Source organism: Anomaloglossus baeobatrachus, chromosome 2, assembly GCF_048569485.1.
Source record: "Anomaloglossus baeobatrachus isolate aAnoBae1 chromosome 2, aAnoBae1.hap1, whole genome shotgun sequence".
In the NCBI taxonomy this organism is placed as follows: Eukaryota; Metazoa; Chordata; class Amphibia; order Anura; family Aromobatidae; genus Anomaloglossus; species Anomaloglossus baeobatrachus.
In genome coordinates, this window is record NC_134354.1 from 641,714,601 (window position 1) to 641,738,991 (window position 24,391).

General features: G+C 46.8%; 1 long non-coding RNA gene across 1 annotated transcript in view; it reads right to left on the minus strand.

Moving 5' to 3' along the window:
- The window catches only part of LOC142290460 (uncharacterized), a 102,612-nt gene that overhangs the window by 58,381 nt on the left and 19,840 nt on the right, over nucleotides 1–24,391 (minus strand). The window lies entirely within an intron of this gene.

Consider the following 24,391-nt stretch of genomic DNA (forward strand, 5'->3'; position numbering starts at 1 on the left):
GGCCGGTCTGTGACCATAGGACTGCGAGACAGCGCCTCGGAGGTGACTCTGGTGCGGCCTGAGATGGTGTCCCCCCAAGACTTGATCCCTGGAAAAACCCTCGCTGTCTCCGGGATTGGAGGCACTGACCCGGCGCTGCCTGTTGCTGACATTTATGTGGACTGGGGCGCAGGGCGGGGGGTGAGGGAGGTGGGGGTAACTGATCGGATCCCTGCAAACGTGCTACTTGGGACAGATTTGGGGCAGATAACCTCCCAGTTTGGGCCCCCCCCAAGGGCTGAACCTTCAGCCCGTACTGACATGACTCCTAACAATGTTAATGTGTTATCTATGAATGATGTAAGGGAGGAGGGAGTGAACTCTGATATTTCTGCTTGCATAGACACCATAGACACACACTCAGCTGCAGCTGTGACAGGGGAGGGGGTCAGAGAAAGGTGTGACAATGCCTCTACAAGTAACCAGCCTGTGAGCTGGGATCTGTTGCCCTCTGCAGGGATAAGCAGAGAGCAGGGTGCTGCAGGGGGAGGACCAGTGTGTGGGGTGGGGGCTACCACAGCAAATGTGGGGTCCCCAGAGATTTCACAGCGGGGTTCTGTTGCTGCAGGAGGGGAACAGGCAGGTGAGATTGGGGCCGGTCCAGGAGCGGAAGTGCTCCCAGGTAAGATCTCGGTGCATGGTTCCCCCACAACCGGGGTGTCAGGAAGCCAGGTAGGTCTGCCTGAACCGGCGACTTGGTCAGGAACGGAGGAGGAGCAGGCACGACCCACGGTCGCAGCGGCTGTGGCCGCTGTCACCCGCAGTGGGAGTGCTGGAAGCCAAGGGGCCTCCCGGAGGTCCGATAGCTCTTCCCCTTCTGACCAAGTGGCAGCCGAGTCAGGTGGAGGCCAGGACACAGGTCCCGGGGTACTGACTGAAGATGTGACAGTCTCGTCGATTCTGGCCACATCTAGTCAGGGGTTTCAGGCAGCGTTAGAAGCTGACGACAGCCTGAAAGCTCTTAAGGAGCAGGCGGCACAGCCTCCCTCGGACTCGGACCCGGAGCGAGTGGTCTGGGACCAAGGACGGCTGTACCGGGCCACGGTCCAGCAGGGTTCACCGGAGGCGTGGCCCAGGGACCGACAGTTGGTGGTACCCTATCCGTTCCGGACGGAGTTGTTGCGGATCGCACATGAGATTCCGATGGCCGGACACCTAGGGATCGCTAAGACCAAGGCCAGGTTAAACCAGCATTTCTACTGGCCAAAAATGGGGGCCGATGTGGCTGCCTACTGCCGTTCGTGTGAAACCTGTCAGAGAGTGGGGAAGGCGGGGCCACGCCCCAAAGCCCCACTAGTATCTCTGCCAATCATCGATGAGCCTTTCAGGAGGGTGGCTGTGGATCTGGTCGGCCCGCTGGCCATCCCCAGCAGCTCCGGGAAACGCTTCCTACTGACGGTAGTGGACTATGCCACCCGATACCCAGAAGCAGTGGCCTTGTCGTCCATTCGGGCTGACAAGGTGGCCACCGCATTGCTGGAGATTTTCTCCCGAGTGGGTTTTCCCCAGGAAATGCTCACTGACCGGGGGACCCAATTCATGTCCCAGCTGATGGAGGCCCTCTGTAAGCAAGTCCAGGTGCGACATCTGGTGGCCAGCCCGTACCATCCACAGACTAATGGCCTGTGCGAGCGGTTCAATGGCACCTTAAAGCAGATGCTTAAGATGTTGGTCGACTCCCATGGGCGTGACTGGGAGCGGTATCTCCCACACCTGTTATTTGCTTACCGGGAGGTTCCACAGGCCTCAACAGGATTCTCACCGTTTGAGCTCCTGTACGGGCGACGTGTGCGGGGCCCCCTGGCTCTGGTGAAAGAGGCTTGGGAAGGGGATTTGGCCACCCCTGGAGTGTCGGTTATCGAGTATGTCATGCGCTTCCGGGACAAAATGCAGGCCTTGACGCAACTGGTACACGACAATATGGCTCAAGCCCAGGCCGATCAGAAGCGTTGGTACGACCAGAACGCTTGTGAGAGGACCTACCAAGTGGGTCAAAAGGTGTGGGTACTGGTCCCCGTACCACAGGACAAGCTTCAGGCAGCCTGGGAAGGCCCATACCTCGTGTACCAGCAGCTCAACCCTGTAACGTACCTGGTCACCCTGGACCCTGCCCGTGGAAGGCGGAAGCCCTTCCATGTGAACATGATGAAGGCACATCATGAGCGGGAGGCATGTGCGCTCCCCGTGTGCAACCTGCCCGAGGAGGGAGAAGCGGAAACCCTCTTGGATATGCTAGCCCAGGTTAGGGCAGGCGGATCCATTGAGGATGTGGAGGTTGGCCACCAGCTCTTGGAAGACCAACGGTCCCAGCTGTGGGCCACCCTCCTCCCCTTCCGGGGGTTGTTTACCAACCAGCCCGGAAGGACTGACTTGGCTGTCCATCACGTGGACACTGGGGATCATCCCCCGATCCGGCGTTCAGCATATCGGGTCTCCCTGGAGGTGCAGCAACACATGCGCCAGGAGATTGACGAGATGCTGAAGCTGGGGGTGATCCAGGCATCCAACAGCGCTTGGGCCTCGCCTGTAGTCCTCGTCCCTAAGAAGGACCGAACCACTCGGTTCTGCGTGGACTACAGGGGGCTCAATGCGGTCACGGTCGCCGATGCGTACCCAATGCCACGCATCGATGACCTGCTCGATCAGTTGGCCGGGGCTCAGTACCTGACCATCATGGATCTGAGCCGGGGATATTGGCAGATCCCCCTGACTCGCAAGGCCAGGGAACGCTCTGCCTTTATTACCCCATTTGGACTGTACGAGTCCACGGTGATGCCATTCGGGATGAGGAATGCCCCTGCCACTTTCCAGCGGATGGTCAACACCCTGCTCAAGGGACTTGAAGGGTACGCGGCCGCGTACCTGGATGACATTGCCGTCTTCAGTCCCACCTGGGAGGACCACCTAGAGCATCTAGCACAGGTGCTGAGGCGGATCCACCGGGCAGGTTTGACCATCAAGCCGGGAAAGTGTCAGCTGGCCATGAGCGAGGTCCAGTACCTCGGTCACCGGGTAGGTGGGAGAACACTGAAGCCCGAGCCTGAGAAAGTGGAAGCCATCGCATCCTGGCCCACCCCCAGGACCAAGAAGCAGGTGATGTCCTTCTTGGGGACCGCTGGGTACTATAGGAGGTTTGTTCCATGCTATAGTAGCCTGGCAAAGCCCTTGACGGACCTCACCAAGAAGAAGCTGCCCTCTGCAGTCGATTGGACAATGGACTGCGAGACAGCCTTCCGGGCCCTAAAGGACGCCCTGTCCAGCCCGCCCGTGCTACAGGCAGCCGACTTCACGCGGCCGTTTGTAGTACAGACCGACGCCAGTGACTTCGGCCTCGGTGCGGTGCTCAGCCAGGTGGACTCTGCGAGCCAAGAGCACCCAGTCTTGTACCTGAGCAGGAAGCTGTTACCAAGGGAAGTTGCCTATTCCACGATGGAGAAGGAGTGCCTGGCCATAGTGTGGGCCCTGCAGCGTCTGCAACCCTATCTATACGGGCGCCACTTCATCGTGGAGACGGACCACAATCCCCTCAGCTGGTTGCACACCGTCTCTGGGACGAATGGGCGATTGTTGCGATGGAGCCTTGCGCTCCAGCAATACAACTTCACCATTCGCCACAAAAGGGGCCGTGACCACGGTAACGCAGACGGGCTGTCCCGACAAGGAGAGGTCGCGGACGGGCGCACGGGGGAACACCGGAGTGTGCTGCCCCCTAGCGCCCTCAAAAGGGGGGAGGTGTGAGGCAAATCCCGGGATATGAAGATGAATTATGACTCCAGTCATAATCCCTCATCACTCCCTGGCAGTGCCCCCTCCCTTCTTGTTCTCAGTGTTCCACTTACACCTCCATGGCCATGTCCTGTGATATGGAAATTAGGTGGCTTGGGGACAATGGACACAGGATGACTCCCTGCCGTGACCCTGTAGTGGGGGCTGCTAGCTAGTTAGCAAGGCTATGGAAATAGCCAGACAGAACGACTCCAGTAAAAAATGGTTCATATCTCGCAAGCCATATTTCCGATAAATATGGCAACCATAAAAATGGTGTCTCCGCATGCGGACGATGCTGGCACACCCTTTTTATGGGAGCAGGACATTGGGAAATGCCCCAGGCGTGATATCAGCCAATGGGGAACTGGCAGACAGGTCATGAGTCCCCTCGTTCTGTAGCTAAATTCATAACTGTCACAATGAGAGCATTGGCGTCCGCCTACGACGCTCCCAGGCAAAGTTATGGCCCATATTCCATGTTGTGGATTGTCCATAACTCAAGCCAGGGGTGGAGCAGTGCTCCCTCTGAGGTCACGAAGGTAGGAGGGGACCTGGATTTGTCCAGGTTGATAACCCTACTTCGGCCATTTTCCAGTGTTCTTTCGCTGGGGGTCACGTGCAGGAAACATCTGTGGGAGTTCCTAGAAACCTGGTCTACAGCGCCCCCCTGTGGCCAGACGCACAAGGTAACTGAGTGAATTGCATACCTGTTTGTAACCCATGCTTTATCTGTAACTGTACTCTGACATATGTATATTCTGTAGATTCCCTATTGTATATATTGTAGTTTCTAGTGTGCTTTAGGCTGATTAAATTATATAATTAATCTTGGGCTGTTCTGTTATCTCGATCTTGAATCCCACGTCTGTGTGTTCGGCTAATAGTTACCGTGAAGCGGTTGGTGGCAGCGAGTTGTGCCAAGGGTTATTGTGGGGAGGCCAGTGAGATTCGGGGAGATTTTATATATTCCGCCCGCGGAGGTCGGGGGAATATATACCCTACTCTCACCGGGGACCCTTCAATAATCGGCATAAGTAGTATAGCGGCCTCCTTGCTTATTGTCGGGCAATTCCATAATTGGCCTGACTATAAGAGGGGCGCTAGAGAGCGCGTCACGTGCTCTGTCTGTCGGTCGGGAGGTATAAAGGAGGGGTGACCCCCACTTGTTACCCCCCGATTGTGACGTACTGGTAGCCAGCGCGGGGGATTTCTGAGTGACCCCCCCGGTGGTTTGTGACAGGCGCAATATAGGATATTACTACAAGGGCGCAATATGGGACATTACTACAAGGGCGCAATATGAGACATTAGTACAAGGGGACAATATGGGACATTACTACAAGGGGACAATATGAGACATTACTACAAGGAGACAATATGGGACATTACTACAAGGGGACAATATGGGACATTACTACAAGGGGACAATATGGGACATTACTACAAGGGGGCAATATGGAACATTACTACAAGGGGGCAATATGGAACATTACTACAAGGGGGCAATTAACTAATATTACTACAAGGGGACAATATGGGACATTACTACAAGGGGACAATATGGGCTATTACTACAAGGAGACAATATGGGACATTACTACAAGGGGACAATATGGGACATTACTACAAGGGGACAATATGGCACATTACTACAAGGGGACAATATGGGACATTACTACAAGGGGCAATATGGGACATTACATTACTACAAGGGGTCAGTATGGGACATTACTACAAGGTGCAATATGGGACATTACTACAAGGGGACAATATGGGCACATTACTACAAGGGTACAATATGGGACATTACATTACTACAAGGGGACAATATGGGGCATTACGACAAGGAGCCATGTGGGCACATTACCACAAGGGGTCAGTATGGGACATTACTACAAGGAGGCAATATGGGACATTACTACAAAGAAACAATATGGGCACATTACCACAGGGAACAATATGGGCACATTAACACAGGATGGGGACATTACTAAAAGATGAGAACCAGGATGGAAATATTACTACAAAATATTGGCCAAAATTACTATATGGTGGTAATTGAAAAACAATATTATTTACAATAAGGGGATCAAATGTAAAAACAAAAAATTCAAAATAAAGAATGATTTTATTTTCCCCATTAAAAAATACTTTTTATATATAAACTGAAATAAAAAAGTGCACATTTGTTAGAATAAACGAGAGAAAAATGTTCAAACTATGTGATCCAAAGGTGCATAGAAAAAAATATGCGATCACTAAAAATGTCACTGGGTTCAGCAAAGAATGCGGCCCCCAAATAATTTTTTTTACTATGTGCGGCCCATATACTCAGCCAGTTTGAGACCCCTGCTATGTTGTAAAACTTATGGTTTCATTTAAAAGTAGAACTCGTCCCACAAAAAATAAGCCCTTAAGCCCGCTTTACACGCTGCAATGTATCTTACAATGTGTCGGCGGGGTCACATCGTAAGTGACGCACATCCGACATCGTAAGGTACATTGCAGTGTGTGACAGGTACGTGCTATTGCGATTGAACGGTAAAACGTTCATCGCATACACATCGTACCTTTCTCTAGAATTGGACGTCAGATTGTTCATCGTACCCGGGGTATCACACATTGCAGTGTGTAAGTAGTAGATAGGGATGTTAAACCGCGCCACTGACTCAGCCGATCCAGGAGATTAATGGATAGGTGTTGCTTTAATTCATTACACAGTCAGGTCAACGCGTTTCGGGAGTCGCAGCTCCCTTCATCAGGACAGTCTGGCAAGCAAAACACATTAATCTCCTGGATCGGCTGAGTCAGTGGCGCGGTTTAACATCCCTATCTACTACTTTCTGTTATCTGCTACTCTTGGGTCCGCTGCCGTGGCTTGGATACTTTTATATGCTGTTATAGGCGTTGTGACTTTCACAACCCCTATAGGTGAGTAAGACCACCCTCCTTGATTTTCCCCAATTGTCTGGGGTAAGACCCTATTGCGCTTTCTTTCCACAGTGTTTTTCTCACATTGCAGTGTGTGACACCCCGGGAACGATGAACAGATCTTACCTACGTCCTGCGGCTCCCGGCCCACAATGCGGAAGGAAGGAGGTGGGCGGGATGTTTACGTCCCGCTCAGCTCCGCCCCTCCGCTTCTATTGGCTGCCTGCCGCGTGATGTCGATGTGACGCTGTACGTCCCTCCCACTCCAGGAAGTGGACGTTCGCCACCCACATCAAGGTCGTATGGAAGGTAAGTACGTGTGACGGGGGTTAATCGTTTGTGCGGCACGTTCAACAAATTGAACGTGCAACACATACGATTGGGGCGTTGCAAATCGCATACGATATCGTATGCGAAACTGCAACGTGTAAAGCAGGCTTTATATGGCAAGACTGACTGAAAAATAAAAATGTTACGGCTTTCGGAAGAAGGGGAGCGAAAAATAAAACGGAAAAATGGAAAATCGCCCGGGGGTGAAGGGGATAAATAAGGGCTGTACAGGAGCAGGGCTAGTAAGGCGGCCCAGACATTGTCACCATCAGATGTATCTCTGGGATCAGGGACAGTGAGGGCCAGTTTAGGAGCCCCGGTCCCCGGTTATCCCATTACACACTGTGTCAACAACACTCTGATCAAAAACATTGACAACACTGATCGAAAACTGATAATACTCAGACCATTCTACTCATATGAGAAAAATGCTGACACAGGCACAGTTATCTGACAGCTGTTCATAGGAGATTATTCAGCTAAAGACTGGCTATATTTCAATGAAATTCTATATTAATGGCCGTGGGTTTGTATAGACATGCTAATATTGTAGTATGCACTGCGATTTTTCCATCATTATTGCCAGCATTAGACAGTGCTTGTTTACTGCGTCGTGACAACAGATCCAGCGAGACATCACACCTAGACCCGTCTCCATGACAACTGCAGCTGATGCAACCTGTATTGGCTGGTGTATCCATAGTCACTTATTCATGAGCGCTCCTCCACTTCCCAGTGTTGCTATAGTAACTACAGGGAAGCCTATCAATGGTTTATCAAAGCAAATGGGGGAAGGGAAGGCTCCAGAGGCCAAGCTTGAGCGCTGACTCCTGAGCACAGGATGGATAGTTCTGTTTTGCGTAAAGTGATTGCAATAAGTAAATCTGCTCCAATATTAAACATGAAGCCATGAAACGTGGCGTTTACACCGGCCATTATCACCGTGGTACTGACTGTGACCATCGCATACTGTGCACAGATGTTTGGCAATACATTTCCCTAAGCTTTTAAGCCATAAGTATTGAAGAGATAATATGGCGTTGGAAACATAGTTTACATATTGCACATTTTCTCTTCAACACTCATCTCTATATTTATTGAAAATATTTTTCATTTTTTAATTAATTAAAATACTTCATATTACACCAGATTTGTGATCTCAATATGTCAAACACTATTCCACTCAGTACCAGCCCCATGTATTAATTCCCCTATAACACACGAGCCGCAATGTTGTGTGCGTCTTCTCCATATGTGACGTTTGGTGCCAGTGCCCTGATTCCACCTGTGACAAGGGTCCATTGTTGGACTGGCACTTTCCCATTTACATGTAGTGGAAGCATTGAGCATCTGCTTTCCTTGGCCAGTGTCTGCGCAAACAAAGGGTGGTGTCTGCTTTTCTGCAGACACAGGGAGTGAGCTGAAGGATGTGAAGGAGGGGGAGGGGATGAAGGAGGCTCACTGCAATGCGGCAGAACTAAAGACAAAAAACCTGTGACAGTGCATGTTTCCATATTACTGGCAGTCCTCCACGCCCACGCCTCACAGTTTCTGGTCCACTCACTATTCAAGGCACAATAATTTGGGTGGGTGGGGTGCACAGGGCTCACTGGTATCTTTGCTGGTATCGAGGAGACCATTGATATAGATTGGTCACAGATGCTCTTCTGACCATTATTAGGAGGAAATCAATAATGCTGGTAACACTGAAAGCTAAAATACACTATATAGTCTCCATCTGAATGTTATAGTAGTTACATACTTCCTGGTATATAATGACTGACATCACTGTATGGCTGTGAAATAAAATGGACAAGTTTGGCACTGTTTTTCCGATGCTGGACAACCCCTTTGATAGCTATGGTGGTTAAGGCCCACATACATACCGTACTAGCAGCGGCGTAGCTAGAGTTTGATGGGCCCAATGCAAAATTTGATAATACTAAAAGGATAACTGAAGTGAGCACCAATATGTATATATGTATACAGAGTGCAAGCCAAAAAATACATAACCAATAAAGATGAAGGCTGCACATCCAATAATATGATAATGGTATAATGCTACAAGCATGCTGACAATTATAATGAAAAATGCAATTTGCTAACTGGAAAGTGAACATGTGAATCATGAGATGCATACCTGCCAAGACTATTAGGAAAAAAGAGATATTTAGCAATAGCATTGATCAATGTAACCGAGTCCCAATACCTCGCCAAGGTATATCTCTATATTGGGGTCCCTAGCTCTGTGACTCTACCTATGTGTCATCTCATTGCAATTAAAAACTACTGTGTATGCTAGGGACCCCAATATAGAGATATACCTTGGCGAGGTATTGGAACTCGGTTACATTGATCAATGCTATTGCTAAATATCTCTTTTTTCCTAATAGTCTTGGCAGGTATGCATCTCATGATTCACATGTTCACTTTCCAGTTAGCAAATTGCATTTTTCATTATAATTGTCAGCATGCTTGTAGCATTATACCATTATCATATTATTGGATGGGCAGCCTTCATCTTTATTGATTATGTATTTTTGGCTTGCACTCTGTATACATATATACATATTGGTGCTCACTTCAGTTATCCTTTAGTACTATGAAGTTTTTGTCTGAATGTGAACACAGCTCCGCCCCTTTCGGCCATGTTTTTTTTCCCATCTCCTATGTAAGAAAATCCTTGGTTACCCCTCTCCACACACAGTAGTTTTTAATTGCAGTGAGATAACACAGAGTTAGGGTCACAGAGCTAGGGACCCCAATATAGATATATACCTTGGCGAGGTATTGGGGCTCGGTTACATTGATCAATGCTATTGCTAAATATCTCTTTTTTCCTAATAGTCTTGGCAGGTATGCATTTCATGATTCACATGTTCACTTTCCAGTTAGCAAATTGCATTTTCCATTATAATTGTCAGCATGCTTGTAGCATTATACCATTATCATATTATTGGATGTGCAGCCTTCATCTTTATAGCCAATGCAAAATTTGGACCTGGCCCTCCCCACTTGCATGTTGGCCAGATGTATGGGCCCTTGTAGCTTTCTAAATCCTATGAAGACATATAAGTTGCCCTCTCCCCTATTATGTAGTAATGTCTCCCATCCTCTTCTAATGTACCCCATCCTGGGCTCTTTCCTGGTAAATATGTCCCCCATCCTGGTATATATGCCCTCCATCATGGTAAAAATGTCCCCGTCCTGGGCCTCCCTTGGTATTTATGTCCCCCATCCTGGTATATATGACCCCACCCTGGAATATACAATATATCACCATTCTGCTAAAGTACGCCCCCCATCCTGGTATATATACCCCTTCCTGGTAAATGTATCCTCATCCTGGTATATATGTCCCCATCCTGATCCTCCCTTGGTATATATGTCCCCCATCCCGGTATGTATCTCCCCATCCTAGTAAATATGTGTCCTCGTGCACACATCCAGCTGAATGATACCAAACATACAGCCAATCTCATTAAGAAGTATCTTCTTTGTAAAGAAGAATATGAGTCCTTGAAGTGATGCTATGACCCACACATAGCCTTCATCTCAACATCAATGAGTCTGTGTGAGATTTAATGAAGAAGCATAAATATTTGCAACATATTTGCAATATACAAGCAACATCCACAGAAGATATGTGGTTAGTTCTCCAAGATGTATGGAACAACCTGCCTGCTGAGTTCCTTTAAAAACTGGATACAAGTTTACCTAACAAAATTAATATTTTGATACTGTTTTCAATAAATGGGATGGTTACATTGATTTGTTTTAGATTTATCTTTTATTCATTTATTTAGCATTATGTTAAAGGGAACCTATCACAAGGTGTTTGACATCTAATCTGAGACCAGTATAATGTAGATACAGAGACCCTGATTCCAGTGATGTGTCATTTACTAGGTTACTTGCTGTAGCTTTGATAAAATCACTGTTTTATCAGTAGGAGATTATCACTAGAGGAATAGTAAACCTGCTGAAACATACTCATGAGCTCTGTATAACCCTGTCCCCAACACTGCAACAAACAGCAGCAAAATATTTGTATTGTGCACTGATTGGCAGCATTCTGCCTATGCACAGTGTACACAGAAAGCGATCAATCAGTGGTGTGAGTAAGTGGGGTTATATAGGGCTTGTGAAAAAAAAAATATATATATATATATATATATATATACACAGTTAGGTCCAGAAATATTTGGACAGTGACACAATTTTCGCGAGTTGGGCTCTGCATGCCACCACATTGGATTTGAAATGAAACCTCTACAACAGAATTCAAGTGCAGATTGTAACGTTTAATTTGAAGGTTTGAACAAAAATATCTGATAGAAATTGTAGGAATTGTACACATTTCTTTACAAACACTCCACATTTTAGGAGGTCAAAAGTAATTGGACAAATAAACCAAACCCAAACAAAATATTTTTATTTTCAATATTTTGTTGCGAATTCTTTGGAGGCAATCACTGCCTTAAGTCTGGAACCCATGGACATCACCAAACGCTGGGTTTCCTCCTTCTTAATGCTTTGCTAGGCCTTTACAGCCGCAGCCTTCAGGTCTTGCTTGTTTGTGGGTCTTTCCGTCTTAAGTCTGGATTTGAGCAAGGGAAATGCATGCTCAATTGGGTTAAGATCTGGTGATTGACTTGGCCATTGCAGAATGTTCCACTTTTTTGCACTCATGAACTCCTGGGTAGCTTTGGCTGTATGCTTGGGGTCATTGTCCATCTGTACTATGAAGCGCCGTCCGATCAACTTTGCGGCATTTGGCTGAATCTGGGCTGAAAGTATATCCCGGTACACTTCAGAATTCATCCGGCTACTCTTGTCTGCTGTTATGTCATCAATAAACACAAGTGACCCAGTGCCATTGAAAGCCATGCATGCCCATGCCATCACGTTGCCTCCACCATGTTTTACAGAGGATGTGGTGTGCCTTGGATCATGTGCCGTTCCCTTTCTTCTCCAAACTTTTTTCTTCCCATCATTCTGGTACAGGTTGATCTTTGTCTCATCTGTCCATAGAATACTTTTCCAGAACTGAGCTGGCTTCATGAGGTGTTTTTCAGCAAATTTAACTCTGGCCTGTCTATTTTTGGAATTGATGAATGGTTTGCATCTAGATGTGAACCCTTTGTATTTACTTTCATGGAGTCTTCTCTTTACTGTTGACTTAGAGACAGATACACCTACTTCACTGAGAGTGTTCTGGACTTCAGTTGATGTTGTGAACGGGTTCTTCTTCACCAAAGAAAGTATGCGGCGATCATCCACCACTGTTGTCATCCGTGGACGCCCAGGCCTTTTTGAGTTCCCAAGCTCACCAGTCAATTCCTTTTTTCTCAGAATGTACCTGACTGTTGATTTTGCTACTCCAAGCATGTCTGCTATCTCTCTGATGGATTTTTTCTTTTTTTTTTCAGCCTCAGGATGTTCTGCTTCACCTCAATTGAGAGTTCCTTAGACCGCATGTTGTCTGGTCACAGCAACAGCTTCCAAATGCAAAACCTCACACCTGTAATCAACCCCAGACCTTTTAACTACTTCATTGATTACAGGTTAACGAGGGAGACGCCTTCAGAGTTAATTGCAGCCCTTAGAGTCCCTTGTCCAATTACTTTTGGTCCCTTGAAAAAGAGGAGGCTATGCATTACAGAGCTATGATTCCTAAACCCTTTCTCCGATTTGGATGTGAAAACTCTCATATTGCAGCTGGGAGTGTGCACTTTCAGCCCATATTATATATATAATTGTATTTCTGAACATGTTTTGTAAACAGCTAAAATAACAAAACTTGTGTCACTGTCCAAATATTTCTGGACCTAACTGTATATATATATATACACACAAACATACACACACACACACGGTGAGTACACCCCTCAATTTATTTGAAATCTTTTATGTTTTCATGGGACAATAGTGACAATATGATACCTTGATACAATGTAAAGCAGTCTGTGTACAGCTTGTTTACCAGTGTAAATTTGGTGCCCTATAAATAACTCACCACACCACACAGCCATTACTGTCTAACCGCTGGCAAACAAGTGAGTACACCCCTAAGTGAAAATGGCCAAATTGTGCCTAATTAGCCATTTTCCCTCCTTGATGTCATGTGACTCATTAATGTTACAAGGTCTCAGGTGTGAATGGGGAGAAGGTTTGTTACATTTAGTGTTATCGCTCACATATTTTCTCATACTAGTCACTGGAAGTTCAACATGGCACCTCATGGCAAAGAATTATCTGGGGATCTGAAAAAAAAGAATTGTTGTTCTACATAAAGATGGACTAGGCTACAAGAAGATTACCAACACTAAGGCTATGTGCGCACTTTGCTTTTTTACCTGCTTTTCATCTGCTTTTTCAACTGCAGCGTTTTAATGCCAAAATGGATGCGTTCTGCTTTTCAAGCTTAGTCTATGGGAATTTGGGATTTCTTGTGCACACTATGCTGTTCAAAATGCTGCATTTTTGTTGCAGAAATTTGGGCAAAAACTCTGCTTTTTAAAGAAGCAACATGTCAATTGTTTTTGCCATTTGCGTTTTGAACTGCAAGTACCTCAACGCAAAGTGCGGACATAGCCTAAAAGCAGAGTTTTTGGCCAAATTTCTGCCACAAAAATGCAACGTTTTGAACAGCATAGTGCGCACAAGAAATCCCAAATTCCCATAGACTTTGCTTGAAAAGCAAAAAGCATGCATTTTGGCATTAAAACGCTGCAGTTGAAAAAGCAGCGGAAAAGCAGGTAAAAAAGCAAAGTGCGCACACAGCCTAAAACTGAGCTGCAGCACGGTGGCCAAGACCATACAATGGTTTAATAATACAGGTTCCACTCAGAGCAGGACTCGCCATAGTCAACCAAAGAGGTTGAGTACTCTGGGTCATATCCAGAGGTTGTCTTTTCAAAGTAGAGGTATGAGTGCTGCCAGTATTGCTGCAGAGGTCAAAGCGGAGGGGGTCAACTTGTCAGGGCTCAGACCATATGCTGCACACTGTATCAAAGTGGTCTGCATGATTGTCAACCCAGAAAGAAGCCACTTCTAAAAATGATGCACAAGAAAACTTGCAAATGGATTACTGGACCAACCTCCTGTGGTCGGAAGAGAGAACCAAGATAAACTTTGGTTCAGATGGTGTCAAGCCCATCTGGTGACAACCAGGTGAGGAGTACAAAGACAAGTGTGTCTTGCCTACAGTTAAACATCGTGGTGGGAGTATCACGGTTTATGGATGTATAAGTGCTGCTGGCTGTGGGGAGCTACAATTCATTGAGGGAACTATAAATGCCAACATGTACTGTGACATACTGAATCAGAGTATGATTCCCTCACTTTGGAAACTGGACCGCTAGCCCAAGCATGCCTCCTAGATGACCACTGAGGGTACTGAGGGTACTGAGGGTAAAGGTGCTGGATTAGCCAGGCATGTCTCCAGACCTAAACTCTAGTGAGTGTCTGTGGGGCATCCTCAAGCATAAAGTGGAGGAGCGCAAAGTCTTTAACACCCAACAGCTCCATGATGTCATAATGCAGGAGTGGAAGAGGATTTCAGTGGTAACCTGTGAAGTTCTAGTGAATTCCAGGCAATGGTTGAAAAAACAGTGGCCACACAAAATATTGACACTTTGGGCATAATTTGGCCATTTTCACTTAGGGATGTACTCAATGTTATTGCCAGACATCAATGGCTAAACCGCTGACAACAAAGGTTTTATTTAGAGGGCACATCAGATATACAAGCTGTACACTGACAACATTACATTCAATGAAAGTGTCATATCTTCAGTGTTGTCCCGTGAAAAGATATAATAAAATATTTTTTAAAAAATATGAGGGGTGTACTTAATTTTGAGATCTACTTTATATACACACACTCATACGCCTTAATATTGAAATTGTAACACCTAGAAGGAAATGTCAGGGAATTATGGAAATCACAGGATTAATAGACATGTTAATGAAATGCAAACAATAAAACGATGGAAATCATATTTTTCAACCATTTTGACTTAATCAGTATCAAGTATAAATGGCACGATATTAATGTTTGTCTGGGGACTTTTCTGCCAATCTGATTTAACTTCAGCAAAAATATCATCAATATCTGCAGCTGGCAGCTATCTATGTAATTGGCAACCAATGACATCCTAGATGTGCAGACAAGTCTGGCTACACTGCAGGACCTGGTAGCATGTTTAGGCCTCGCATTAAGGCTAGGGCCCCACTTTGCGTTTTTCTACTTGCAGTTCTAAACGCACGTTTTGGGCTTAATTGATTTGACCAAAGTTGCCTTTTTCAGAAATTTAGCGCTGAAAACGCATGCGTATTTACCGCGTTTAAGATGTGTTTTCAGCGCTTTTTACCTGCTTTTCCACCTGCGTTTTGATAGATGCGTTTTGAACATCATGATACTGCTAAATAAAGTTTAAATAGTCAAACTCAATGAAAAAATTGGAAAAAAAGAAACAACTATATTTTTGTGAAAAATAATGAAAATAGATTAATTTAATGAAATTATAGCGGTAATATGATATTTAATGGAAAAATAGCAATAATTTATTAAAATTCTTATTTTTAATTGTCGGACTATGTGTGTGTGTAAAGGGACATATGAAATCATTTTTTTGAAGTCCAAAATGCATATTTTCTGCACTGGAAAAGCAGGCAAAACGCAGGAATTTGCTGGAATCTTGGTTTTTGCCATTTCTCATTTACTGCAATGTTAGCAAAACGCACCCAAAATGGCAAAAACAATTGACATGCTGCTTCTTTGAACGCATGTTTTTTGCCACAAAATATGCAAATTAAACGCAGCATTTTAAAACGCAAACTGGGGTCTAGAAATCCCCATTTTCCATAGACTTTGCTGGGAAATCAAAACGCATGCCTTTTGGCATGAAAAAGGTGCTTCTCAAAACGATACTAAAAAGCACCAAAAACGCAGGTGGAAACGCAAAGTGGGGCCCTAGCCTAACACAAGCTACCTGCGGTCTAGCATTGTCATGTTGAAAAATGGCTCCTGGGGCATTTTGAAGAAATGGCCGTACTGCTTGTTTCACCATCAAATGTATGTAAAACCAAGTTACTAGTGTATCTGTAATGAAGAATAGATGGATCTGACTACTTTACATTTTGCCAACCCAAACTATAATCCTGGACTCAGTATATGACTCAATATGCCGTGCTCAGAGATTTTCTATATGTACAGTGCTATGTACTATTAAGCTATGTGCACAAGCTGCATTTTTTGTGACCACAAAGATGCAGCGTTTTTGGCCCAAAAAACGCACAAAAACGCACACGTGGCAAAAACGCATAAAAAAACCACATTTGTTTTTGTGCATTTTTTGCTGCATTTTGCTGCATTTTTTTCCATTTTAGGCTAGTTTCACACTTGCGTTGGACGGGATCCGTAGCATTGCGTTGTGTGACGCATGCAACAGATACGTTGCATATAGTGGCACAACGGATGCTACGGATCGTACAAAATAACGCAATCCGTTTTAGTTTTTTTTTCCTTGACTTTACACATCTGAGCATGCGCAGTTGTGTAAAGACGGATGCGTTAACGGAATCCGTCAAAATGAGAGATTCTAACGGAATCCGCCACCATAGGCGTCTATTATAAAAACAACGGACGCCGACGGAATCCTGCAGGTTGCGTTTTTTTGACACTCCGCCAAGTGCAGAAAAACGCTACATGCAGCGTTCCATCCGCCCGACTGTCACTGATGATCAGCGTCAAAACAACTGATGCGCCGTGGGGCGGATGCAATGCAAGACCATCCGTTGCTATCCGTAGCTAATAGAAGTCTATGAGGAATATAACGGTTTCTTGCAACGGTTACCGTAATTCCTCAAGGCTGTGGATAGGAACGAAAGCCGTCCAACGCAAGTGTGAAAGTAGCCTAAATCAATGGGTGAAGAACGCAGGGAAAAACGCAAAAAGAATTGACATGTTGCATCTTTGTGGTCACCACAAAAGCGCAGCAAAAAACAAAAACTGCAATGTGCGGACAGCAAAAATGAAATCTCATAGACTTTGCTGGGGAAGGAGATTTGTTACGAGGGGGACCCGGGGAAGCGTGCCAAGATGGGGAATGGACAGCTTCCGCCGGTCAAGGTCCACTGTGCGGTGTAAGGGACCGCCGCTATGGTGGGTGAAGAGTGAGCGGGTTGCTGCTAGCGATCGTCTGGAATGTCACAGACGATCTACGTACACCGGTCTGCCCTAACCCGTGAGGGTTGTATGGCAGGGATCACACGGCTCGGTGTACCTGTTGCACGGGGAAGCACAGAGGTGCCCACGCACGTGTGCCAGTGGAAATCACGAGAATATGGCACGAGGGTAGCACAGAGGTGCCCACGCACGTGTGCTTTCAATAACCAGGTGAGTCCGGTGGAGACTCGAGGAGCTCACCTGGAACAGGAACACGGCCTGTCGAAGGAGCTACTGCCGGAGCAGCAAGGCAGGGACACGGCCTGCAAACCAGGTGCTGCCTAAGCAGCAAGGGCCAAGCCCACGGAAGAGGATAATGCCTGAGCAGTGGCGTGGCAGCACGCTGCCAGACATCCAAACATAGAAGGACGGTCGCGCGCCGCCATGATGGCAGGAGGAGCTTTTAAGGAGGTGTCGCTCCAGCCAAGGGCGGGCGCGAGGCGGAGATGACGGACTTGACCCAATCAGGATCCACGACATCCCAGCCTGGCCAGTCAGGATTCACCACGTCACCAGCCTCGTCATCAAGCCGTGTGACGTGAGTGGGCGAATCAGGACCCACCAAGCATTGCACATGCTCACCCTCCTGCCTCTGGGAAATAGAGGCGGGATCCTCGGTCTCACAATGTGTAGAGATAATGGGAGTCTCACTGCTTCCCTGAGCAGAAAACCTCTGCACATTGCGCAACCTCACAGACCTTCGGGGCTGCTGAGCAGGAGGAGCTGCGGCAGGCAAGGAATGGGAGACCGCCTCATTTCTTGCAACAGGAGTACCACTAGGTGTCACCCTTGTGCTGCCTCTCTGAGGAGGTTTCTCCTGCACTCTGCGCAGTCTGGCAGACCTTCGGCGCTGCTGAGGAGGAGCGCTCGTGGCAGGCAAGGAGACTGCCTCATTCCTTGCCACAGGAGAGCCACGAGGTGTAACAGAGATTCATGCAGTTTTTAGAGCAAAAACGCACTCAAAAAACGCGCAAAAACGAGGCAAAAAACGCAGAGTGCGCACATAGCCTTACAATTTACTATATAACTATACTGACTACCACAGACAGGGACAACTAGCCTCAGCGTGCAGCTTCTTTGCTTTTAGCAGGATATTGACCGAAAAAGGAAGCAAGGACTAATTCCACAGATCAAGAAGGCACATGTTACCAGAGAACAAAAGACAGAATAGTTGTTTTACTCAGCTGGCAAATACCATGACTTGTGGGCAGCAGAACCGAGTCACACAGCAAGGCCAAAGCCGAGTCATCAGTTTTATATTTATTCTAGACACATTATAGCAAGTTTTTTATCTGGTAATAGAAAGGACTTGCTTTTATTGAAAAAAAAAATAATAGCAAAAAATCTAATAACATCCATATTACACACTAGACAGATATACCAATGAAGTGATATCCCATTTAGAATCTGCTTGTTAGCTGACGAATATCTATAGGTATATCCGGCCTTAAAGGGGTTGTCCAGTCTAAAACGACAGTGTGCACTGCGCACTGCGAGGATTCTTCGGTGTCAGCGCCAAGAATATCAGTCACGTAACTGCATGTACGCGATATACATACTTCTGTCCAGAATCTGACTAGACCGTTTCCAGCACAGTCAATGCAAGTGTATTGCACAAGGCCGGAAATGGTCTAGTCGGATTCTGGTTGGGAGTATGTATAGCGCATGCGGGTGGTCACGTGACCGCCATTTTCCATACTGACACCGGAGAATCCTCGCAATGCGCAGCGCATGATGTGAGGATTCAAAAGTCTGCAATCAGACAAAGCGACTGCACACTTGTCGTTTTAGACTGGACAACCCCTTTAATAGTTTCCTAGACTTTCAGGACCTATCTCAAGAATGTATAATCAATATTAAATTGCTGAGGGTCTGACTCCCAGTACCCAGTCAGCTGATTAAAAAGGCTGCTGTGCACCAGCACTGGCACAGCTTCATACATTGTTTTGTGGCTATGAATGGTACTGCAGCTCTCTCCCATTAAATAAAAAAGAGCTACAGTTCCATTCAGGGCTATAACACAATGTAAGAGCTGTGCCTAAGGCTACTTTCACACTTGCGCTGGACAGCTTCCGTTGCTATCCGCAGCCTTGAGGAATTACGGTAACCATTGCAGGAAACTGTTATATTCCTCATAGACTTCTATTAGCTATGGATAGCAACAGATGGCCTTGCGTTGCATCCGCTGCATGACGCAGCGTCGTTATTTTGATGCTGCGTCGGGCGGAAGGAACGCTGCATGTAGTGTTTTTTGTGTCGATAAAATAGGGCACCTTGACGGATTCCGTTGGAATCTGCCACGGTGTCTAATGATTGTCTATGGTGGCGGTTTCCGCCGCTATGCACTGAGCGGCGGAATCCACTGACGGATTTCGTCACGTTCTAATACGCATGCTCAGCATGTCCAGCAGAACGATCGAAATCGTTTAAAATCACTCCTGGTCTCTCTCCCCCCCTCTCTCATACTCACCAATCACGGGCGCGACGCTGCACAGTTGTCACAAAGCTCCGGCGGCATTTCCTCTTTTGAAAAAGCCGGCTACTCATTATTCCATCTAGTATTTACTGCTTCCCCTGCCCAGCGGCACCTATGATTGGTTGCAGTCAGACCCGCCCCCACGCTGAGTGACAGCTGTCTCACTGCAACCAATCACAGCCGCCGGTGGGCGGGTCTATATCGTGCAGTACAATAAATAAATAAATAAATTAAAAATAATCGGCGTGTGGTCCCCCCCAATTTTGATACCAGCCAAGGTAAAACCACACTGCTGAAGGCTGGTATTCTCAGGATGGGGAGCCCCACGTTATGGGGAGCCCCCCAGCCTAAAAATATCAGCCAGCAGCCGCCCGGAATTGCCACATCCATTAGATGCGACAATCCCGGGACTCTACCTGGCTCATCCCGAATTGCCCTGGTGCGGTGGCAATCGAGGTAATAAGGAGTTAATGGCAGCAGCCCATAGCTGCCACTAAGTCCTAGGTTAATCATGGCAGGCGTCTATGAGACACATTCCATGATTAACCTGTAAGTGAAGGTAAATAAACACATACACCCGAAAAAATACTTTATTTAGAATAAAAACAAAAAAAACACCCTCTTTCACCACTTTATTAAAATCCCAAATACCGAATGTTTCCGGAGGTCTCAGACACTTGCTGGAGGTGTCAGTCCTCTGTGGGCACAATGCTACATGTTTGGTGGTCTTGTCCAGGGATCCAGGGATTATGGGAAGACGCCTTTGCTCTCTATAATCATTTACATCAAGTGGGAGTGACACCCACGCCGGAAGTGGCACTCTTCTCAATGTACGGGGGGGCAATCTCTAAGGCGAAGAGAGGTCTGCTCTCATACTTCATGATCTCAATGAGACAGATCATACCGAAACATTGGAGGTCCACCTATACATTGAGAAGAGCAGACTGGGTGGGGGCTATGGATGCCCTGAGACGTTTGGAAGAGATAAGAGCATTTGATGAAGGGAGAGACTCACTATGCTTTTCCACCTGGTATCCGTGGCTTCAATTCAGAGAAACACAACAATTCCAATCCTGGTTACATACGGGCACGCTGCCACACTGATGTTTGGCGGGGCGAAGTGGCCCTCCTGATGGGAGGGTGGTGTGGTGCGACGTTACAGAACCCTACAGAATCTCCCCTTCTCTCTTTCTCATGTTTTCCTTCTTTCTCTTCTCTTTCTCCCTCTTCTTCTCCTTTCATCCCTTGCTTTTCTTTCTTTCCCCTCTTTTCCTTCTCTTGCTTATCTAATTAGTGTACATAGGTTTACTTGTTGAAATATATGGCAAGATTATACAGAATGATATTGGCATCTACATATTAAATAGAACAAAAGATAAACGATTGATATATACTTGGGATAAGATGTCATTAAGGATGTTATGAAGAATTTTTCTTGTAAGACCTACGATAAAGTTCACTGTAGTATATGCTATATAAGATTTAAATGCCCAGACCAAACTGCAACTTTTCCATATTCTGTAAAACCGGGCACTACAAAATTATCTATATTCATGCTTTGTTATATAATTTTTCTTGAAAACAATAAAGAAATATTAAACGAAAATCCCCAAATACCGCTCCAGGTCCGATGTAATCCACTCGAGGTCCCGCGACGCATCCAGCTCTGCTACATGAAGCTCACAGGAGCGGCAGTAGAACACCGCTGCTCCTGTGAGCTCCACATAGCAACTGAAGTGAATGGCGCTGTCAGCGGGGACGTCACTGAGGTAATGCCTGTGTGTGTGCAGTGATGATGAGTGTGGTAGTGCCTGCGTGTGCGGTGATGATCGGTGTGGTAGTGCATGCGTGTGTGCGGTGAGGATGGGTGCAGTAGTGCCTGCGTGTGCGGTGATGATGGGTGAGGTAGTGCCGGTGTGTGTGCGGTGATGATGAGTGCAATAGTGCGTGCGTGTGTGCGGTGATGTAGGCGGTAGTGCCGGGGTGTGTGCAGTGATGATGTGGGCGGTAGTGTCGGGATGTGTGAGGTGAAGATGAGGGCGGTAGTGCCGGGGTGTGTGTGGTGATGATGTGGGCGGTAATGTCGGGATGTGTGCGGTGAAGATGAGGGCGGTAGTGCCGGGGTATGTGCGGTGATGATGTGGGCGGTAGTGTTGGGATGTGTGCGGTGAACATGAGGGCTGTAGTGTCGGGATGTGTGCAGTGATGATGTGGGTGGTAGTGTCGGGATGTGTGCGGTGATGATGTGGGCGGTAATGTCGGGATGTGTGCGGTGAAGATGAGGGCTGTAGTGTCGGGATATGTGTGGTGAAGATGAGGGCTGTAGTGTCGGGATGTGTGTGGTGAAGATGAGGGCTGTAGAGTCGGGATGTGTGCGGTGAAGAAGAGGGCTGTAGTGTCGGGATGTGTACGGTGAAGATGAGAGCTGTAGTGTCGGGATGTGTGCGTTGAAGAAGAGGGCTGTAGTGGCGGGATGTGTGCGGTGAAGATGAGGGCTGTAGTGTCGGGATGTGTGTGGTGAAGATGAGGGCTGTAGTGTCAGGATGTGTGCGGTGAAGATGAGGGCTGTAGTGTCGGGATGTGTCCGTGATGATAAAGGCTCTCTCTCAGCAAAAGAAAACTTAACGCAACGCGTTATTTCACTGTAGTCCGTGGCCTTTATTATCACACTTTGCAAGGCATCCGTCACATGCGTTACACAACGCATCGTGATGGATGCTGTTCAACGCAAGTGTGAAAGTAGCCTAAAAGACTCATCAAACCAAGCAATGCACAGTGTAAAGGTCCAGTCACACTAAGCAACTTACCAGCGATCCCAACAACGATAGGGATCGCTGGTAAGTTGCTAGGAGGTTGCTGGTGAGCTGTCACACTGCGACGCTCCAGCGATCCCACCAGCAACCTGACCTGGCAGGGATCGCTGGAGCGTGGCTACACGAGTTGCTGGTGAGCTCACCAGCAACCAGTGACCAGCCCCCAGTCTCCTAGTTACAGCACACATCAGGTTAATTAACCCGATGTGTGCTGCAGCTAAATGTGCACAGAGCAGGGAGCAGCGCACAATGCTTAGCGCTGGCTCCTTGCTCTCCTAGTTACAGCACACATCGGGTTAATTACCTGATGTGTGCTGCAGCTACATGTGCACAGAGCAGGAGCCGGCACTGACAGTGAGAGCGGAGGAGGCTGGTATCAAAGGTAAATATCGGGTAACCAAGGACAGGGCTTCTTGGTTACCCGATGTTTACATTGGTTACCAGCCTCAGCAGAAGCCGGCTCCTGCTCACTGCACATTAGTTGTTGCTGTCTCGCTGTCACACACAGCGATCTGTGCTTCACAGCGGGACAGCAACAACTAAAAAATGGCCCAGGACATTCAGCAACAACCAACGACCTCACAGCAGGGGCCAGGTTGTTGCTGGATGTCACACACAGCAACATCGCTAGCAACGTCACAAAAGTTGTTCGTTACCAGCGATGTTGCTAGCGATGTTGCTTAGTGTGACGGGGCCTTTAAAGTGATCTGTATCTCAACCATCGATCAAAATGAGACTGTTCACATCAGTGCATACAGCAAACAAATGCATATGTCAAGGAAGTATAATATAAAGTAAAAATAGGATCAAAATTTATGAAAGATCCAGCACTATGATGAAAAACAGTCTTATGCTATGTGCGCACGTTGCGTAAAAACATGCAGTTACGCTGCGCTTTGTAGCGCAGCGTAACTGCATGCGTCCTGCGTCCCCTGCACAATCTATGGAGATTGTGCAGGGGCCGTGCGCACGTGGCGTCTAAGAGCGCAGCGCTTCGGCTACTGCCGAAGCGCTGCGCAAAAAGAAGTGACATGTCACTTCTTTCCTGCGCTTTGCCGGCAGCTCCTGCTCTGTCTATGGCAGGAGCTGCAGGCAGAGCGCATGGAATCGGCGCTCACTACGGACATTTCTGCAGCGATCTAAAGCGCACATGTGCTCTTCAGATCGCTGCAGAAATATCTGCAGGGCTAGTACGCAACGTGCGCACATAGCCTTATACATCTTATACAATGAGCCTCTATTAGCGATCCATGGCTTTTAATACCATTTAAGTGACATATGTAAGAGAAAACTATGGACATACAATGCCAATAGCAGGCTCTGTCTGTGAAAACATTTCTACTAAACCCACCTATTTACAAGCCACGCTAATCTTTTATCCAGAAAATGCTCATGGAATACAATGGCTTCAGTCTGTAGTGTGCACGTATACAAGTAACAGCAAATTACAGTACAGTCAATGTGATTATGAGGTTTAACGTCATGCCTGATGGGAAATTGAAATGGACGTCACACATTTTGTGTGTAATATTAAAGTCTATCCAACCAAATCTGGCAATGCCCGGTCAGGGTCAGAGAGACGCATACACTTTACAGTCCATTGATTTTAATAGAGAAGTCATCGTATACTTGAACTTATAGAAACAGGTATTACTAAGATCAGTGAAAGGGACATCGGGCTTGAGGGAGCTGACATTCCTTTATTTTTGTGATTAATGGGTTTATAAGCCCCAAAATGCCATTTGTTTATAGTCAAAAGACAAATTAAGGTGTAAGGATTTACATATAGAAAATAAACTA